This window comes from Gadus morhua, chromosome 23 (assembly GCF_902167405.1).
Source record: "Gadus morhua chromosome 23, gadMor3.0, whole genome shotgun sequence".
In the NCBI taxonomy this organism is placed as follows: Eukaryota; Metazoa; Chordata; class Actinopteri; order Gadiformes; family Gadidae; genus Gadus; species Gadus morhua.
The window spans coordinates 21,244,369-21,264,128 of record NC_044070.1 but is presented as its reverse complement, the minus strand read 5'-3'; the positions used below and the strand labels follow the sequence as shown (position 1 = coordinate 21,264,128).

Genomic DNA, 19,760 nt, shown 5'->3' with positions numbered 1-19,760 from the left:
CACTTTAGCCTTCCCAAAGCTGGACAAGAGATAGACAGTTCCAGCTGCATCTCACTGGCACAGAGTCGGCGCTAAGCCAAAACAACATACCAAAGTGAATCAACAAGTTCACTCAACGCCAAATGCTAAGCTACCCAAAGCTAAAGTTGCATGTATCAGCCGGATTAGCCCGTCACTGAAGTTTACCCTGCCGCTGAAGAACCGTTTCCTGCCTCTTCAAGAGTCCACGAACGTGCCTAAAGGCCGATTTAGGGTCGTTTTAGACGCAGAGACGTAAGCACGTAATTTACACAAGGGACTTGTTTTTGACAAGTTTTGATTTACGGTTCCATTAAGGTCCCTTAAGGATTGCGCGTTTTGCAAGGGGATTCTCCAACAGAACAGTAGGGGGAGCAACGAACAAAACTGTGGGCGTGGAAGTGGAAATCGCTGGCTTGTTTATATTTATGCACTTCCAGTATTTTCGACGAGAGTAGCAGTAGCTAAGTTTAGGTTAGCGGTCTTTTTCCACACTCTGAACAACCGGAAATGTGAGACTCCTGAAAGGATGTGGTTAGCTGGCCAATCACAGTCTTTGCAAGCTGCGTAGGGCCGTAGTGTTTTAGTCGCATAGTCAGGAATTTTGGGCGACACACTTAAGCACGTAAGGGGGGATATTTTACCGCGCAAGGGGGGGTTATGTATCTTACGTGCTTACGCGTTACGTCTAAAACAGAGCATATATCGGCCTTCACACCCATGCACCCATGAGCCCCGAGATGCATCCGGACGGACAGTGCGGACAGAGACGGAACAAGAACCAGTCGCCATGGAGAAGAGCTGCGCATGTAACGGCCACCCGTGCACCCCTGAGCCCCGACATGCGTCCGGACGGACGATGCAGACTCTCCAATCAGGCAATTTCCCAAAAGCTTTGAAAACTGCAGTTATTAAACCCCTTTTAAAAAAGCGGAGCCTAGATGCCTCTATTATTAACAACTACAGAACAATATCAAATCTACCCTTCATAAGTAAAATCATCGAGAAAGTTGTCCTCCAGCAACTTAATCATTTCCTGGCATCAACTGGTTTCTATGACACCTTCCAATCAGGATTTCGACCCCTGCACAGCACTGAGACCGCCCTTATTAAAGTTGTAAACGACATCCGTCTTAACACAGACTCTGGCAAAACCTCAATACTAATGCTACTTGACCTCAGTGCTGCATACGACACTGTAGACCATACATTACTTCTGGACATGTTAGAAAACTGGGTGGGGCTTTCAGGCACAGTCTTAAATTGGTTCAGGTCCTACCTACAAAATCGGAACTACTTTGTTTCCATTGGCGACTTTCTATCAGAATCAACCAACGTGACATGTGGAGTCCCACAAGGTTCGATCTTAGAACCCTCTTTATTCAACATCTACGTGCTCCCACTAGGGCAAATCATGCAAAATAACAATATTGACAATCATTGGAATGCCGATGACACGCAGAACTATGTATCGCTATCACCAAATGACTATCGGCCCGTAGATCTGCTCTGCCAGTGCATTGAGCAAGTGATAGACTGGATATGCCAAAATTCACTTCAACTAAATGACGATAAAACAGAGAGATAATTGTATTTGGTTCTAAAACAGAAAGGCTTAAAGTAACCCAACACCTTGCTGCTGATGCTGCTGCTAGAGTTCTAACAAAGACGAAATACATATTACACCAATTCTTAAATCGTTACATTGGCTTCCTGTAGGTCAGATAATTGATTTTAAAATCATGTTGCTAACCTATGAATCCCTACATGGTTTAGGCCCAAAATATTTAACTGATATGCTTCCACTACATAAGCCTTCTAGACCACTAAGATCTTCTAAGACCAATAAGTTAATTATCCCCAGAGTAAACACGAAACACGGGAAAGCAGAATTTAGTTACTATGCAACAAATAGCTGGAATAAATTCCCTGAGGATTTAAGACTTGCCCAAAGTCTGAGCACCTTTAAAACAAGACTGAAGACTTTTATGTTCGCTTTAGCTTTCTGCTAAATCTTAAATACATTGCACTTTCACTTTCTGCCTTTATTTTCTATTTTATTACTAAAAATGCCTTTTGAACTTTATATTTTACTCTTTTCTTTGCATATGTTTTCTTTTACTTATCTATTATTTTATTTTTTTGTATGACAATGTTTGTATGTGAAGCACTTTGAGTCTGCCTTGGGTATGCTATATAAATAAAGTTGCCTAGCCTTACATCACAAAAAGGCTACATGGCTACATATACTTGTAGTTCTGTTTGCAGTTTCTTGCAGGTCATGAATTTGTTGAGGAGTGTAGCTGGCTGGCTGCGGACAAGGAAGTAGAGCAATATATATATTGCCCTAAATATAACCATGAATAGAGAATTGAAAAAAAAAATTGTGCACGTTAACATGTACACATACATGTGCACATACACGTATATGAGAATTCATATCAATACAGACCTGTAATTCATGTCGTAGACTTTTTCACACAGCTATAGATTTTTTTTTTTTTTCAATTCTCCATTTATGGTTTCATAATGACTGAGTCAACGTTAAAACAAATGAGTTTCAGCTCTAATGCTGCTACTGTCTGCAATATGTTTCTATTTAGATTATTTGTCAGGATATTTTGATATTATTGTCAGAGTCTGGTATTAACTAATGCAGGGCTTACACCAAAATATTTTCACAGTCACAGACTAAAAACTGCAAGAGAGAATTTAGCGGTGGTTCAAGTGTGATATTTAAAAAGGGTTTTGTAGACATGTAGATATGGGGGGTGGAGATGCAGCGACCACAGGAGGTCTGTTAACTTCCTGTTCGGGTTTCCAACTGTCTTCTCAGCAGCACAAGAGACACAAACTTGAAAAATAAACAACTGCTATTTACAGTGCTGTACTATTATTCAGATGAATGTACTTGATTAAATTGTTTTAATCAAGTACATACAGGGTTCTTCCCGTTCGTCTCGTCCCACCCCTAGTGCTGATAATGTAAGGGGCTGGTCTGGACAGAAAATGCCAGGGCTGAATCTTTGCCCCAGCCACCCATGCCCCCACCCGATGATTACAAAACAAAAATGAGCACTTGTCATTCCAATGACAATGCTGCGGCCTGTCTTCGTTATTTCACAACCGTTTTATGACTAGCTTTACTTTCGTAAGTAATCCAAACCTAAGTCAGATATGGCGACAGGTCAGGTTATGAAAATGTTCCGTTTCTTCTCCGTTAGTGAAGAGGTCTTTCAGGGAGCTCAGCGCTGACTATGATAGGATTATATAAAAGTGGAGGACAGGAAACAGACAGAAAAAAAAGATATGACACGACCTGATTGGAATGAGATTCAGCATCACAGAAAGAGATGGTAGAACACTAAATAAACTCTGTGTGATACAACCGATGAAAAGAAAGAACAACTCAGAAGGTGATACCTGCCTTCCTGTCCCACTAACGGAACTTCTTCTTTCTAGGTCTGCTTTCAGACCGGCTCATGTCCTAGATCCTTCTATCTGGAGGGACTTGCATGGAACCCCAACATGCTCCTTGAGGAGGAGGTTTAGGTTTGGGCTTCTTGCTAGAGGATGCCTACATGTAGGACACCGTAGCCTACACTTTTGCCCCCGATTCGACTTTCATGCAAGAAAATACACATGGTACACACTTATTTGGGCCAACGTTAGTTTCGGAACACAGCGAGTGTTTGTGTGGTTGATGTGGTCCAGATGCTAATCACTAAACTTCCAACTTCTCCCGGGAATCCTCACAGTGTGACTGAGTCACTCCTGCAACTCTCAATCAGAGGGGGTGTGGAGTGACCCTGAACTCAGTCTGAAGGATTGGCCATGCTAATGAGGATACTAACATCTGTGTTCCTGTGAACGGATCGTTTGATGAGAGGTGGACGATAACCGATGTAAAGTGCTTCGGAAAAGGGCTTCCCTAGTGAGAGTCGGGACATGTTTTAGATAGATCGATAGTCAGAGAGAGAGAGATACATATAAATATACATATAGATCTACAGATACAGAGAGACAGAGACAGAGACAGAGGAGAGAGAGAGAGGAGAGAGACAGAAAGAGAGATCACTCCAGCACTTCTCCTTTATCACAATATAAATATCCCTGTCCTGCTGAGAGAGGGCAGTCCACTGGTCTAACGGTAGAAGAGCATTAACACCTGATCTTATCTGTCGTCTTCCTGTCTATCTCTTGATCTTTAAAAGCAGCCAATCAGAACCAGTGAAGATGAAGACCTGTGGCCCCGTGACGAAGAGCATGCTGCTGCTGGCTGTGGTGGTCGCTCTGACCGTACAAGGATCTGCAGGTGAGGGGAGGATGGGGACGACGGGGACCTGGGTTCTCAGGGTACGCCATGAGAACCAATAAACGGACTGCCATCTTACAATGTGAAAGTTAGGGAAAACAAACCGTCTTTCTGTTTCTCCTTCAGCAGATTGGAAGGTCTCTGAATGCTGCACCAGGGTGTCCACACAGCAGATCACTGAAACCATTGTGGACTTCATGGTGCAACACAGAAACAATCACTGTGTCAATGCCATCATGTAAGCGACCAGCCACATGGAACGAATGTGCTCTTCAAAAGAACATCTCTAGCTTTGAACATGCGCTAGGATGTGTGTCTTCGTTTGAACGTGCGTGTTAGGATGTGTTAACCTCATACAGGGTGTCATCCGTGGCTCAGACTACTCACGGTGTCTCTGTGTTTTGTGTAGTTTCCAAACGGAGAGTGGTCGTTTGTACTGCTGCAAACATGATGAGCCCTGGGTGAGGAAGAAGGTCAGGCAGCTTAGGTAAGTGTCCCTCACTCATTCACTCAAATATTCATTCACACACATATTCATTCACTCACTCATTCATTCACACACATTTTATGAAAAACAAAATCTGAGTCTCTGTGTTTGTGTTTCCCAGGCCGAAAAAAAGAGCAGCATTGGCCTCCACCCCCTCCCTCCTGAAGCCTCCAGCCCCGCTCCTCCACCATTGGAGAGAACCACCGCCACGCCCTCAACGCATTATACCGTCCAATAGAAATGCTTCTTATTCAGCGCAGGCCAATGAGCACCAAGATGGCTGACCAGATACTTTTGAAGAGGAAAACAATGAACTGTTAGCTTTTTTTTTATTAATTTAGAGAACTCCAGATATAAAAGCAATATTGCGGAAGGGGTTAATGGCCAATGTGATTTTGTTTTAATGAGTTCTGAGTTTGTAGTCAGAACTCAAAAAAAGAGAATCAAATGTGGCCCTAATCCTATTCTCTACATTGTCAACCCCTTATAGGTTATTTATTAAATTATGATAATATAGCACGACATTTAAATGTATTTTCAAAAGAGAGTCCTATTTATAAATTGTATTTATCAATGTCGGCACATTATGTTACAATGTTATGTAAATGTAAATGTAAATGGACTGCATTTATATAGCGCTTTTCTGACCATCGGCCACCCAAAGCGCTTTACAATGTTGCCTCACATTCACCATTCACGCACACATTCACACACCGACGGCGGAGTCAACCATGCAAGGCGACAGCCAGCCCGTCGGGAGCTAACAGTCAGGGTTAGGTGCCTTGCTCAAGGACACCTCGACATCGAACCAGCAACCTTCAGGTTACCAGCCAACCCGCTCTACCTCCTGAGCTACTGCCGCCCATATGTCATTGTTATTCTATAAATTCACTGGATTTTTTGAAGGTTCGAGCCATTTATTGATTTATACGTTTTTAGCATTTTAATAATCAAAAGTATTTGGTGTGTTTGAATATAAATAAAATGTGTCCTATTCTTTAACCTGACTCATTATTTAAAGATTTTGACTTTTGGCATCTTCACCTCAATCTTTCAAAATAAACTCAGTAACTGCCTCCAAATCAACCATTACTTTACTACTTGTAAAATATCTAAACATAAACGCTTAGCTGAGAATATGGACAGGTCAGCCTCAGAGCCTCTCAGAAGGGTAACTCTGCTCCTTAAGTTATGGATCATTGGTTTCCTTCGTTCTGTCCTTGTTTTACATTTTCCTTTTACATCAAGGGCATTTAGCAGATTGTTTTATCCAAAGCGACTTACAACATGAACATTTATCAGAAGAAAGAGAGACAACAATATATTGCTGTCGTCATCCATGATACGATGCATATTAATAAGCACCAATAATGAATATCTTTTAAGGGAGTCGTGGTAAATCATGTGATTGTGCGATAAGAATTCCATTCTCCAGTTTATGAGATGAAAATGGACAGCCTGTGTTTTGGTTCGTGAGGCCTAAATTATAACCTTAGATTACCTTAAGCCCATCTATTTTCTGCGAACACCAAATATATTCTGTACGAATAAATTATCTAAATATACCACGGCCGGATCACTTGCATCCTTATATATCTTCATAAATTTGGTTTATCTTTCTAATCTACAGTAATTTGTCTGAACTCTTTTCACTCTGGCCACTGGAGAGCAGTCAAGAGATCTTGAGTCAGCATGAACGAGCAAGTTCACAAATGGGATCTGTTTTACATGACATCCATTCTATTAAAGCGATTGAGTGAGTCACTAGCTGCGTTTCCATCTAAAAGGTGATGGGAATCTTTAGAAAGTTCGCAAAAAAGTAAATCGAATTAGGTGTGTTTCGGGTAGTGGGAGCGGGTAACTACCCTAGTTCTGCCTGAAAGTGGCGCTGTAGGCAAAAAATGTATGCCGATACGTGGCTGTAATAAATGGTAGAAATAGAAAAGCTGTAACAAATGTAACAAAAAGCGGTAAGTCTGCCAATAGAGAGGAGTAACAACAAACAACAAACATGGGGAGAGGAATTCAGCAGCAATTGGTTTCCCTTGGGCAAGTCATAACTGTTCTTTCAGTTAAGTTATCATTGGCTATTTTAACTTCAATCCGTAGACGAAGAAATAGAGAAATTACAATGTACACAGCGGTAGCAAGGGAAATACGAGGACGACGTTGAGTGCCTTACGTATGGGAGAGCACAATAGGATGCTGACGTTACACGTTGATGTCGGCAGGGTTGCTATGGCCGGTCGTTATGCGGAAATCTGAAAGACTGTCAGTCCTGTGTGTTCAAAGTTCGCTACGTCACAGCTGTTTCGAAAAGTGTGTTTCCATCTCCCATTTTGCAAATTTACTCTCGTTCGCATTTCTCAAAAACCACCTCAAGCGAGCGGAAAACCTTTTTTGCGAATTAGAGGATTTTTACGCGAATTTTGGTGTTTCCATCACCGTTTACTGACTCGATACTTCAAAGTTCGCATGAAATCAGGGAGGATGGAAACGCACCTAGTGTGTGAGGGAGTGATGTCTGGGAATGTGAACCTTGTGTCTACTGAGTGAGGGAGGCACGTGATGGAGGTTGTTAGTTGTTCCCATGGTAACCTGGTCAGTCTCTAAGGTATGCACGTGATGCATGAGAATGGGGTGTGGCTCCTGGGATTAACGCTTACTCTGACCACCTTTAAATCAAGACTGAAGACTTTTGTGTATGCTTTAGTTCTGCTTAATCTTAAATACGTTACAGAGAGAAAGATACATGATCTGATACCAGAGAGAAAGGATAAGGGTTTGAGACAAAATTTCTGTCTGGTTTAAAGTCTTACAATCTGGGTTTGAGTCCCGGCAAAAGGTGTCTTTTCTTATCATCATCATCATGACACCTCTCTCTCTCTCTCTCTCTCTCTCTCTCTCTCTCTCTCTCTCTCTCTCTCTCTCTCTCTCTCTCTCTCTCTCTCTCTCTCTCTCTCTCTCTCTCTCTCTCTCTCTCTCTCTCTCTCTCTCTCTCTCTCTCTCTCTCTCTCTCTCTCTCTCATTTGCTTCATTCAAAAGTTGGAGCACAATTTTTCCCACTTCATTGAAACGCTCTCGTAGGGACAGGAAGTGAATCATGACCTCAAGTGTCCGTTCAGACAGACAGTGATACGGAGGAAAGGCCTTTGGGGAGAAAATGAGGAAACAATCGAGTGAAAACGATGAGCACATGACCAAAATTCTGAAACATGCAGTGTAAATCATGGAGCATATTCTAAAGACGGGGCGGAAAAAACATTTAGAAGATGCTGTTTTCATCCAAACGATATGCAGGTGAGGATGAGAGGAAAGAAGACATACAGCCAATATTATATGTAGAGTTACCAAACACATTCCAAACAAGCAAGTTATGCAGACACACCTGGACAGAGAGCCGACCAGAGTGGCTATTGGGACAACCAGAGGTGCACATATTGGGGTAGACATATATGGTAGCCAATTATATTAATTTTTTACTTTCAATATGGCTTCAAACCAAAGCTGATACTTAGAAACATCAGACTCATGTTAACCACATTGTACCTTTACCAGCAGGGTTCAATGGTGTACGGACGATTAGAACAAAATTGATAGACAAAAGTGTTAAAAAGATGGGAGGACAGTCTTGCCATCGTTACTCGCCCCCACCCCATGATGTCAAAACTAAAACGAGAATGTTTATGTCATCAGGTTCAACTGACTAATGTCATTCTATGTCATTCCAATGACTGAGAATGGAAATAATTCGGACCAGTCACATAAACAAAAGATTACATGGTCGTTCACCTAGCGGCCATTTTGGTTCTAATCCCACGTTAATTTCTTTCAAGACGCAGCAGAACCAACATGGCCGACAGGTGAATAAGGCCGGTATTAACTTACAGGAAACAAAGGCGTAGGAGACATTCTTTCTAGGTTTGCAATCTTGTCCCTTTCTTGGTTCCTTCCCTTTTCCAGAGCAAAGGGACTTGAGAGTGTTCCGATATTGCATCAGAAAGCGGTTGGAAAAGGGCTTCTCTAAGGAGGGTCGAGAGACGTCACTCCAGCACTTCTCCTTTTCACAATATAAATATCCCTGTCCTGCTGAGAGACGGCAGTCCACTGGTCTAACGGTACACGAGTATTAACACCTGATATTCACGGTCGTCTTCCTGTCTATCTCTTGATCGTTAAAAGCAGCCAATCAGAACCAGTGAAGATGACGACCTGTGGCACCGTGACGAAGAGCCTGCTGCTGCTGGCTGTGGTGGTCGCTCTGACCGGACAAGGATCTGCAGGTGAGGGGAGGATGGGGCCGACGGGGACCTGGGCTCTCAGGGGACGCCACGAGAACCAAGATACGGACTGCCATCTTACAATGTCAAAGTTAGGGAAAACTAACCGTCTTTCTGTCTCTCCTTCAGCAGTTGAGAAGTTCTCTGATTGCTGCACCAAGGTGTCCACACAGCAGATCACTGAAACCATCGTGGACTACATGGTGCAAAAGAGAAACAATCACTGTGTCAATGCCATAATGTAAGTGACAAGCAATATGGGATGAATGTGGTCTTCAACAGAAACATCTCTACCTTTGAACGTGTGTTCGGTTATGGGTCTTCTTTTAAACGTGTGTTTTAGGATGTCATCATGGCTCAGACTACTCACGGTGTCTCTGTGTTTTGTGTAGTTTCCAAACGGAGAGTGGTGGTTTGTACTGCTTTAAACATGATGAGCCCTGGGTGATGAAGAAGTTCAGGCAGCTTAGGTAAGTGTCCCTCACTCATTCATTCACATATTCATTCACTCACACACTCATTCATTCACAAACTCATTCATTCACACACAGTTTATGAAAAAGAAAAAATCTAAGTCTCTGTGTTTGTGTTTCACAGGAGGACAAAAAGAGCAGCATTGGCCTCCACCCCCTCCCTCCTGAAGCTCATCACCTCCAGCTCCTCTCCTCCACCATTGGAGTGAACCACCGCCACGCCCTCAACGCATTATACCGTCCAATAGAAATGCTTCTTATACAGCGCCGGCCAATGAGCTCCAAGATGGTTGACCAGATACTTTTGAAGAGGAAAACAATGGACTGCTCGATTTAAAAAAAAAAAATAATTTAGAGTACTCCAGATATTTTATTATTTCTAAGTCTGAACTCAGAACTCAAGAAAAAGAATCACATTTTGCCCTAATCCTCTTCTCTACATTGTCAACCCGTTATAGGTTATTTATTATATTATAATAATATAGCACAACATTTAAATGTATTTTCAAAAGATAGTCCTATTTATTAATTGTATTTATCAATGTCAGCGCATTGTGATACAATGTTGTATCATTGTTTATATGTTACAACCCAGTCTCACGGAAATATTTGACGCTGTCACGTCACGTCATTTAAATTATTCACTCGTGATCTGGGAATGGGATCTGGGATCTGGGAATTTTTCTTTTGTGGTTTGCCTTCAGATCAACACACCTGCATTAAATGTATCCGTGAATTGTCACAATTTCTCAGAATCAATGGTGAAAGTAGAAACGGGTGACCAATAGCTGTCATAATGTTAGAAACTTGTGCTTTTGGCACGAAAATTAGAAATTACGTGTCCCAGATCACGAATGAATAGATTAAATGACGTGACAGAGTCACGTATTTCCGTGAGACTGGGTTGTAAACTAACAGGATTTGATGAAGGTTCTAGCTATTTATTAATTTATACGTTTTTAGCATTTTAATTTTCAAATGTATTTTGTGTGTGAATATAAATAAAATATGTCCTATTCTATAAGTTGACTCTCTATCTCCATTATTTCATGATTTTGTTTTTGGCATCTTCACACCAATCTTTGAAAATAACCTCAGTAACTGCCTCCAAATCAACCATTAGTTTCCTTCATTCTGTCCTTTGTTTTACATTTTCATTTTACATTCAAGGCATTTGGCAGACACTTTTATCCAGAGTGACTTGCAGTATGTACATTTTTCCGAAGAAAGAGAAACAACAATATATCGCTGTCGGTACAGTAAGCTTCATCATAGAACCAAGTGCCAAGCACCAACAATCGCTAGGTTGACCCATTCCCCGTATACAGCAAAGATAGCTAGGATAAGATGCTACACCATGCCAAGTACTATTCTTAAATGCAAGGACATACAACACACAAAAAGTGTGTACTTTAAGTGGCAGAACGTACAACATACGATGAGTTGATTTACTGCTGTCAATCAGGGCCTGTATTAACTTCTAAGAAACCCACATAGGAGACGTCATTTCTTGGTATGCAATCCCCATTCCTCTTTCCTTTCTGAGTTCCTTCCCTTTTTCACCCATAGGGACTTTAAAAAGACATCCGATACATCCATAGAAGGGCTTCCCTAAAGGGGGTTTAGGGGATCTTGTTCTACCGGTAGCTTAAAGGCATTGGAGACCCAACTCCACTGCTTTCGTCTGTGAGTCCAACACCCCGGCAACGTTATCTGCACGCCTTGGAAACATGACAAACTTGTTTAATCACCTAAGGCGCAATCCCAATGTTGCTTACGATGAATTGGCAACGAAACAAAAACACAAGACCACAACCCAGACGACAGCAGGACAGACGTCGATTACAACCACTCTGTATAATGCGACTCCCTATCCGTCGAATTCAGATAACCACACGAAAATCACTGCTGCCATCGGGTATTTTTTAGTTATAGATATGCACCAGTAAAGTCGAGGGCGTTGCCATCTCGGCACCATTTCAGCAGAGTGGTTCCGCCAAATATGCATGAGAAATGTCGAAAAGAAGTTGAAGAAGTGTCTACATTGGACAACTTCACAGCGACGGCAGATCTATGGTCAAGCCGCACGATGGAGCCATATATTAGCCTGACAGTGCACTTCATTGATACCGAATTTACTTTGAGAGTGAGATGTCTCCAAACGGCGTTCATGTCCAAAGACCATACTGGACGCAGCATCGCCCATGGACTGAGGGAAGCAATTGCCTAAATTGCACTTTCGGCAATTTTTTTGTACAAAAAGCGATGAAGGTTAGATAAGTGATGGTACTCAGCTCAGTGAACCAGATAACAAAATAATTAAATGATTATGACAATATCATGCCACTGCCCCTTTTTCATACTATGCCATCATAGCCTACTAAATATATTATGTTATATGCCTATATTATAATATTTTATTAATCTCAGCTCAAGCTTAACTCGCAAACACTGCTTGGAAACAATACCTTGGCTCAATGTGTGGCAGAGATGTAGAACAGGCCAGAACTGCATTCATTATCTCTCAGTAAATTAACTATAATGGCAGTTTTCATGGTTTTCATGGGGGATCTGTTTCAAACAGAATGACTTCCCAGGTGTAGTGTAGCCTTCCCATTACTAGCCAAATAATAGCATGATTGCTCTTCTGTCATACAATGTGATACTAAATGTGTTTTGATTTTAGAGAATTCAATAAAGGTGCAGGATCGGCCGTGCGATGGGGGTCTGCAAGAGGTTGGTCAGCAGTTTTTTCTACAAAAGAAAAAAGGGAACTTCCCCTTCAGGGAACACTCCCTGAAGGAGTGACGGACTGGGATTAAAAAACGGCCTTGCCATTTTCACCCACCAGCGGCCCACACGGGGACGCGCACGCACCCGCAACACACAGACATAACTTCACATGCACGGAAATAACACCCACTTTTCATCACCCATTGGTGATGAACTCTCTAACTTTAATATGCATGAAGACTGACTGTCCTCACTGTCCTCCTCTTTTACTCCCTGCCCCTGGTCTGTTTGCTCAGTGTCTTGAACATTAGTGTTCGCGCATTTTTCACTGTCAGCCAACAGTCATTTCCTGGATTTTGCTCTCTTTTTCTCCGCTCTTCCCTTCTGTCGCTTAATTCCTCGATTCATAGTTCATACTCATAGTAACCTCAGCAGACGGGTATCTTCCAACTTTCAACTTCCAACAACCCTCTATACGCAGACGCGGTCTGATTCGGTTTTGAAATTCCCAGAAGTCATTGCTTCATATAACTTTTTTAAACCAAAAATAAAATTAAAAATACAGGCAGATTTGTTGTATTTCAATTTCAAACAAAGCACTTTTTAAACATCTGATTGAATAAGGCTTCAAAATAATGTAGACAGATGTAAATATTAAGGGCAACCATGACTGTAATATATAGACACTCATATCTGGTATAAAGACAAATGGCTAATTTCAAGCTTTTAACATTATAGATGCTTGATAGTGTGCCAAGAGATAATGTGGGGCCGCGTTGCGACGAAGCGGCCGCGCGAAGCCGACAAGCATGCCACCCTGTGATTGGCCGGCCCAAACGGCCCACGAGAGGCCGCGGCCCCTCTGGCATCTGCCCGAATGCCAGACCGTCCAGTCCGTCACTGCCCTGAAGACAGTATGTCAAACCAGATGGGGTTCTAGGCAGGCCATGAGCGAGAGGATCCTTGAGCAGCAGAAGGCCATTGCCCAGGTGATCTCTAATGAACGGAAACTCAGACATCTCACCCTCTCCCGGCAGGATGTTGATGTGCTAGAAGCTGACAATAAGTCACTTAGCCCCCTGGTTGAATTCACGGATGCACTTTCTGGAGAGAAATATGTAAGTGTGTTGTGGCAACCCAGTCCCAAACCCTCAGGCCAGGTGGCCCGAGGGGTGGATGGTGTATACCGCCGATATCCACCAGCCGGAGACAGAGAGCGTCCATTGCGTCGACAACTGCGGCAGAGGGCAAGGAAGATCAGGTACCCTTTAAAAGACTGTTTGATGTTCTCCCAGGGGAGGGAACCGGGAGTCCGAGCGGAGCAGAGTATCTCCAGGACCCGAAACCCGATACGGACAGTCAGGTAGACTCGTTGATTTAACGGACTTTCCAACAAGCGGCCACGAGAGAACCCGCACGCCAGGGTGACGCGCGCCGACACGGCACGCACCACGGGGACGGCATCACCAACGGGAGTGAACTCCCTCGCCAGGGACGCCAGGGACGAGACAGGCCCGGCCGGAAAGACAATGCCCTGGACTCTACCGTGACTCACGGAGTCACCTGTATGATATTTGGTTTCCCCGTGTTGGGCACAGACCCACACGTTGTTTTACGTTATTTAATGAATAAACGCCCTACCGGGCTTTGAACGGGTCTTGGCGTTTGTTGTTTTCCTGCGTGAGAGAGACTTTCCTGGGGCCCGGTCGCCACAGTGTCTTTTGTGAAACCAACCCTTCACCTCTTCAACAATTGAGGACAGAGGGGGGGTACATAGAAAATAATAGGGGCGGCTTTTTTGACGCGCGCCGTTCGGAGGTGGTGTGTTTTAGTCGTAGCCTATACTCACAACTGAGGAGGACACTTTGACGTGGTGGAAAGGTACCCAAATGATGCTCCCACCCACGTCTTTCAAAATTGGCCAGGAAAAATGTGTGTATTCCTGCCACAAGTTCCTCTTCAGAGCGAGTCTTTAGCACTCATGCGTGCTCGCTTGCGCTCATCTCTGAAGCCTGATCATGTTAACAGGCTTGTGTTTCTGGCAAAAAACCTTTTAAGTCTGTGCCATATTCACCTAAAATGATTCTGAAGTTCAAGACAAGATCATTTCAGTGATTTCCGAGTATGATGGGCGTTAGATTAACGTTAGATTAAAAATGTGTCAGTGCACTAAAAACGAGAAAAAGTTACTTTTAAGTTTGTTTAATTCGTTCTGTCTTATTACATTTTCTAGTATATTTATTTTATTCATTGAAAGTTTCATAGAAATTGCAGAACAGCTGGATACATTTATTTGCACATTATTTTCAATTTGAACATTTTCAAATTGAAAATAACAAACTAACAGTTTGTGTACTGTGTAGTTTAAGAATTTTGAAAACTCAGTTATCACCAAACATCTAACTTCTCCTGGGAATCATCACAGAGTGACTGAGCAACTCCCGCCACTGTAAATCAGAGAGGGTGGGGAGAGACCCTGAACTCAGTCTGAAGCACTGGCTATGCTAATGAGGATACTAGCATGTTCCTGTGAACGGTTGGTTTGACGAGTGGTGGACGATAACTGGTTTTAGTGCTGGAGCACTGGAGTTTTATTCCTGAAAGAGGCCGTGTAAACATGTGTCTGTCTGTTTGTCTGTCTCTCCGTCTGTCTGAATGTCGCCAGTCAACTAAACAAAAGATTACAAGGTCGTTCACCTAGCGGCCATTTTGGTTCTAAACCCACGTGCAGTTCTTTCAAGACGCAGCAAAACCAACATGGCCGATGTTGCGTCAGGAAGAGGTCGGAAAAGGGCTTCCCTAGGGAGGGTCGGGACATGTAAGAGGTAGACAGATACATAAAGATCAATATCTTGATAGATCTAGATAGATCTACAGACAGAGAGATTGAATGGGCGAGTTTGTGTGTGCGTGTGCGTGTGCGTGTGTGTGTGTTTATAAGGTGTTCATGAAATGCCTCCTCTCCCGTATTCTACCGTGGCTAGTGGAAAATAATATTCTGTCCACAAAGCAGAAAGCCTACATAGAAAGGCAAGGGATGAATGAACATCGTTTTTGCCTTAAGACCGGCATTGATGATTTTAAACGCGATTCATCCCGCTTTTACGCAGTGTTTTTAGATTTCCGTGACGCATTTGGAACCCTGGCGCACAACATTATGTTTAGATCCCTGGAAGAAATACATCTGCCTCAGGTGTATATAGACATGGTCAAAGACGTCTATAAGGATTCCTTTATCCAAGTGATATGCGGCAAACAGCTCACGGACCCCATCCCATTACAACTGGGTATAAAGACGGGCTGCCCGTGGAGAGCGGTGGACTTTGTGCTGGCAATCAATGGATGGATACGGTGGATGTGCCAGTGTGCGCCCCTTAACACCTACTCCCCCAACCCCGTGCAGGGGTACGCAGACGACGTGGTCGTATGCTCCCGACATGAAGGCGTTATAAAAGACATGCTTTCCAGGACTGACTCTTTTTTAGAGTGGTCTGGACTACAGGTGAAACAATCCAAATGTGCTGTCTTTTACGAGAGGAGGAGTGGCGGCAATCGCTGGTATCATGCCAAATCAGACACAATCCCAACATTTACAATAAACAATGTACCAATCAGAGTCTTTGCGCGCCACGAAACATACAGCTACCTCGGCCATAAATGTAATATCGCCGGGGAGTGGACAGCGCAAGTAGACGAGATTGTCACAGACTACATGGCCAGGCTGGACATGATACACTCCTCTCCTCTCCCTCTGGTTATGAAACTGGAAGCGATCGGGCAAATTGCTCTGGCCAAAATACACCATCTCTTCTCCAATGTTCATATACCAAAGAAGGTACTGTACGAACTCAACAACAAAACTGTACAACGAGTGAGAGAGTGGTTTGGCATGAGCACACACACAACCAGTGACTTCATTTTTCACAGTAAGCGGAAGGGGGGGCTGGGGATAACAGACATTGAATGGACATATATTTCCACACGCCTTACCCATTTATTAAACATGCTTAACAGCGACGACCAGGCAGTCAGAGAGATCGCCAGAGCCTTGCTCATTCTCGACCTGGAGCGGCGCAAGGTCCCGAAAACGAGCGACCCCCCCAGCTTCCTTGGGTTTAAAAAGAAGCCCAGTGGTAAACTGGACACCAATGCACCAGGGTTTGGCGTAAACTCTGACTGGCCCGATCTGAACGACCTGTGTGGATGGACTGGTGTTTCCCTGGAGTGGAAAAGGGCGGACAACGAGACGGTGACCGTCTCCAAGTCTGTGATCGCGGACCTGTCAATAAATGTGCGCGCAACAGTGAGCCGCGACGGAACATCCAGCGTGCTCCCCACCATCGGCGCGCGCGCGCACCTTCTCACGCTCAGAGAGCAAGAGAGGAAGGAGCGCTGGAGAGGACTGAGGCTGCAAGGAAAGCTTGCCTGCCTCCAGTCAGCTGATCACTCTGTGTCCCACTCAATTCTAAAAAATGCAGCTATCGATGAGGAAATCCTTATTTTTACGATAAAGGCACGCCTCCAGGTGCTGCCAACAAAACTGAATCTGTCCATCTGGTATCCAAATAATCATGACTCTCACTGTCTACACCATGGACAGCGTCAGACCATAGAGTCCATGTCCCATATTTTAAACGGTTGTAATGTTTACCAAGGACTGTACATAGCTAGGCATGACAGGATTGTTGATATTATCACCAAAGATGTGTCACCCATGTTTTATTCCTCTGTGTTGTTCTACAAACATTCATGTGTAAAACCAGAAATGTTTCAATGCAATGACCCCCATGTATTTAAAGATATAACAGCAAATACACCGGATGTCATTGTGATTGATGGGAATAGCAGAGAGGTTTTCCTATGGGAAGTTGGTTGTACTTTTGACTCAAGTTTGGAGGAAGCTTTCCTTACTAAAAAGGTTAAATATCAACCATTAGTGCAAGCTATTATACATTTAGGCTATAAATGCCAGCTTATCGTTTTTATTTTCGGCAGCCCAGGTCATGTCCACAGGCTGGTGGTCAGAGGCTTGAGAATTATGAGGTTGTCCAAATGTAAAGCCAAGCAGCTTGCAACATATGGCTCAATCTCCTCCATTATAGGCAGCCGAGCTATTTGGAGGAGGAGGTGTTTTCTGTACCCATAGATTTTCTCTGTCAGTTAACAGACTGTGCTCAACCAACGTTGATTGAATAAGCCCATGTGTAAGTATTGTCTATTCTGTGCATGTTTGACTTAAGTACTTTAACATGTTGTTTCGAGGATGTAGGGCATCAAAAGCAACTGAAAATATTTGCGCCCTTGCAATGTATTTTATAAATGCGGACACAAATAAAGATATTGAAATGTGTGTGTGTGTGTGTGTGTGTGTGTGTGTGTGTGTATGAGAGTGAGAGTGAGAGAGACCACTCCAGCACTTCTCCTTTTCACAATGTAAATATCCCTGTCCTGCTGAGAGAGGGCAGTCCACTGGTCTAACGGTAGAAGAGCATTAACACCTGATCTTATCTGTCGTCTTCCTGTCTATCTCTTGATCGTTAAAAGCAGCCAATAAGAACCAGCGAAGATGACGACCTGTGGCACCTTGACGAAGAGCATGCTGCTGCTGGCTGTGGTGGTCGCTCTGACCGGACAAGGATCTGCAGGTGAGGGGAGGATGGGGACGACGGGGACCTGGGTTCTCAGGGTACGCCACGAGAACCAAGATACGGACTGCCATCTTACAATGAGAAAGCTGGGAAACTAACCGTCTTTCTGTCTCTCCTTCAGCAGATTGGAAGGTCTCTGCATGCTGCAAGAAGGTGGCCAGAAATTTGAGCACTGAAACCATCGTGGACTACATGGTGCAAAACAAAAACCCTCCCTGTGTCAATGCCATCATGTAAGTGACCAGCCATATGAAATGAATGCGTTCTTCAAAAGAAACATCTCTAGCTTTGAATGTGCGCTAGGATGTGTGTCTTCGTTGAAACTTGCGTGTTAGGATGTGTTAACCTCATACAGGGTGTCATCCATGGCTCAGACTAATCGCGGTGTCTCTGTGTTTTGTGTAGTTTCAAAATGGAGAGTGGTCGTTCGTTCTGCCTCAAACATGATGAGCCCTGGGTGAGGAAGAAGATCAGGCAGCTTAAGTAAGTGCCCCTCACTCATTCACTCACATATTCATTCACTCACACACTCATTCATTCACACAGTTTATTAACAATTAAATGTAAGTTTCTGTGTTTGTGTTTCACAGGGCGAAAAAAAGAGCAGCATTGGCCTCCGCCACTGCCTTCCTGTAGCTCATCACCTCCAGCTCCTCTCCTCCACCATTGGAGGGAACCACCGCCACGCCCTCAACGCATTATACCGTCCAATAGAAATGCTTCTTATTCAGCGCAGGCCAATGATCATCAAGATGGCCGACCAGATACTTTTGAAATGGAAAACAATGAACTGCTAGAACCTTTTTTCAAATTAATTTAGAGAACTCCAGATATACAAGCATTTTTGCGGAAGTAGTTTAAGGGCCAGATGAGAGTTCTGAGTTTGAAGTCAGAACTCAAAAAAAGAGAATCACATGTCACACTAAACATATTCTCTACATTGTCAACCTGAAAGGGGTTATTTATTAAATTATGATAATTGAGCACAACATTTAAATGTATTTTTGAAAAGTGAGTCCTATTTATTAATTGCATTCATCAATGTCGGCGCATTATGTTACAATGTTGAATCGTTGTTTATCTATAAGTTCACTGGATTTGATGAAGGTTCTAGCTATTTATTAATTTATACGTTTCCAGAATTTTAATGTTCAACAGTATTTTGTGTGTTTGAATATAAATAAAATATGTCCTATTCTATATCCCGGCTCTCTATCTTCTTTATTTTATGATTTTTCTTTTTGCATCTTTACCCCAATCTTTGAAAATAACCTCAGTAACTGCCTCCAAATCAACCATTGCTTTACTTATGGTGAAAATATCTAAACATAAACGCTTAGCTGAGCATATGGACAGGTCAGCCTCAGAGCCTCTCAGAAGTGTCACTCTGCTCTTTAAGTTATGGATTATTGGTCTCCTTTACTCTGTCCTTGCTTTACAATTAAATTTTACATTAACGGCATTTAGCAGACGCTTTTATCCAAAGCGACTTCAGTTCCAGCTGCATCTCACTGGCACAGAGTCGGCGCTAAGCCAAAACAACATACCAAAGTGAATCAACAAGTTCACTCAACGCCAAATGCTAAGCTACCCAAAGCTAAAGTTGCATGTATCAGCCGGATTAGCCCGTCACTGAAGTTAACCCTGCCGCTGAAGAACCGTTCCCTGCCTCTTCAAGAGTCCACGAACGTGCCTAACACCCATGCACCCTTGAGCCCCGAGATGCGTCCGGACGGACAGTGCGGACAGAGACGGAACAAGAACCAGTCGCCATGGAGGAGAGCTGCGCATGTAACGGCCACCCGT

At 43.4% G+C, this 19,760-nt stretch overlaps 1 pseudogene; it reads left to right on the top strand.

The window, feature by feature from the left end:
- Positions 1-4,099: 4,099 nt before the first annotated feature.
- On the top strand, positions 4,100-5,176 carry LOC115537262 (C-C motif chemokine 4-like; annotated as a pseudogene).
- The last annotated feature ends 14,584 nt before the right edge of the window (positions 5,177-19,760 follow it).